General features: G+C 33.6%; 1 non-coding gene across 1 annotated transcript; it reads right to left on the bottom strand.

Annotated features, from left to right (window-relative positions):
- Positions 1-2,011: 2,011 nt before the first annotated feature.
- On the bottom strand, positions 2,012-2,115 carry LOC143557854 (small nucleolar RNA Z103). The gene has a single exon (XR_013139641.1). It is a non-coding gene; the product is annotated as a small nucleolar RNA Z103 (small nucleolar RNA).
- Between the last annotated feature and the right edge of the window lie 400 nt (positions 2,116-2,515).

Here is a 2,515-nt window from a genome sequence, read left to right as displayed (position 1 = left end):
AGGTACTCATTTTGATTACTCATATAATTCTTATATGTTTAGTTTACAAGAGTTGATTGTATCTCTTAAGTCTTAACGAAAACATGTTACCAGAATACTCACGAACCCCGCCTAAGAATCATCACTCCTGATTGTCTTTTAAATTGCTAGTTGGGTATGAAACACTTTACCAGTTAGAAAGCTAAGGGCATCCAAATCAGGTGTCTTTGAGGCTTGTTTTTGGTTGTTTTTATCAATTTTTACTTGTTATGGATAAGATTTTTAGGACTCATTTTTAAAAGAAGTTATTGGGTAACTAGAAAAAATGGATGGGAGTGGGTCCTTTTGTAGGTGATGGGGTCGGGTGGAAGGTTTTGGATGTAAAAAGTGTGTGGTTATGTGACAATATTTTTTGGTGTTTTTAAGATTTTTTATTGGGTAGGTTTTGGGTGTTTAAATGATAGTGTTTTTATGACGTGGTAGTTGACTGCATGTTTTAGTGCCTTTTGAAGTCCTTATTGTGAATGCCCTAACAATTGCTTTGATTGCTATCGAAAATTGTACCATCCTACATTGGGTTTATGGCCTTTAGAATGTTTTAAGTAGAAATGGCTTTGTTGCTGTGGGGTGTCTTCAAGAACTAATTTATTTTCTATACTTTAAGTTGGTAATATTCTCTCTTAGCTTTTTTTCTCTCTTATGAAAATTGGAGTAGAAATGGTGAGTGTTGTAGTTTGAGTTAATAAAAACTACATTATGAAACAAAGCTCCATTTGAGCTTAAAAACGACTCACAAGCTAAGCTCGTGTTAAAGTGAAAGTTATACAAATCGATTAGGAACAGGATGAAGCTAATTCACACAAAAACAATATTAAAAAGCACATTTCTTCGTAGCTTGTTATATTACAATGTGTTTAATTTTTGTTTGCCCCAACGGTTGGATAACTTAAAATTTGCAGAATCAGTTTAAATCAAGTTGAAGCCAGTTTTAACGCCTAAAAAAGTGAAATCTAAAAACTAGCTTGATAACTCGATATGCTTAAATCTTCATCCAGCAAACATGTGCTATTATAGTCATCATATAAAAACTCCATCCGCCAACCCGAACCTCAATCCTCGTGCAACTCCCCATGATTAGGAATCACTTTATCTTCTTCCAGAATATAACCCTTCAAGGGATATTTTTAAAGATAACAAACAAGACAGTCTAGTTCTTGTAGTTGCATCTGCACATGGGTATACATTCATAACCCTCAAGGCCATGTGTAGTTAAAAGCTATAAAGAGTGATTTTCAACACGGTAACACCATTTTAGCATATGGACAATTTTCATTTTAGGGGCGCAATGGTATTGTACTATAGATTTTAGACCGATTTAAATTTGGTGGTCTCTACCCTTTAAACAGGTTAGACTTCGTAAAAAACATTTAATTCCATATTGACTGGACATGCCTATATGACTCGTATAGGCCTATACTATATGGACCCAATAGGTAACACATGACTGATAAGTGTACAGAGAAGACCAAAATACAGCTTTTTACCACCTATATGACCGTATAGACCTATACAAGCCGTATAAGCATTTAATTGCTCGTATGGCACCTGGTACATCGTAAAACCTCTATACAGGCTGTATAGAACTATACAACCTGATAAAAAACTTATTTTTTATGTAGATGGAGCAGATCTTTATCATTATATTGTATTGACCAAATGTTTTATTATTTGCTTAATTCTTGATTGATTATTATGTAAGAGCTACTTCAAGGTGTAACATAATATAACCTTAAACAAAAGTTGTCGAGATAGAGCTACAAATTACTTAGCCAAGTAAGTTGTAAATATTAATAGACAATTTATTCTATTATATCACTCAACCTTTCAGCGAAGTCCTAGCTGTAGATGATGGGTACAAGGCGCTGTGAGTATCGAGTGCTGTAGCTAAGTAAAGTAGACTGTTGGACTTGTATTCAAAGTCATATAAAACTACAACTCATAAACCAAAAATCAGATGAATAAACAAAAAAAGATGGATCAGATTTCTGGCTTGGATTCTCCTTAAAAAGGGAGAAATAAAAATAGCGCACAGTATAATCAACTTCGATCATCTGGGGAAATAATCATCACTCCCATCAATTCAAAATTAAACAAAAAATAATAACAAAAAACGTATTTAAAAAACCATTGATCAGATAATTGTAGTCTGGAAGTAGTATATTCCGATTACTTTCTCATCACCTCAACGGAACAAAGACAGATCATTAAAATCAATAGAAACATAACAAAATAAAAACATAAGTAGAGTGCTCAGAAGGATCCATTGGTTGTTTCTAATCACGAAACAAGTCATAAAATAGGTAGATTTCAACATCATTGCAAATGACTCTACATCAATCAAATAAGTTATGTTACGAATTACAGTTACCCTGATTGTTGACGGCGGTGGCAATATGGAGTCGATGGTGGTGGTATTTATAGTTGAATTTGGGATTTAGGGTTTCGTATCATAGGGCGAACAATGAAAACATAATTT

This window comes from Bidens hawaiensis, unplaced genomic scaffold, assembly GCF_021521415.1.
Source record: "Bidens hawaiensis isolate Kalapana, Puna unplaced genomic scaffold, B.hawaiensis_p1.1 tig00019201_1, whole genome shotgun sequence".
In the NCBI taxonomy this organism is placed as follows: Eukaryota; Viridiplantae; Streptophyta; class Magnoliopsida; order Asterales; family Asteraceae; genus Bidens; species Bidens hawaiensis.
This window is presented reverse-complemented; position numbering and strand designations above follow the sequence as displayed.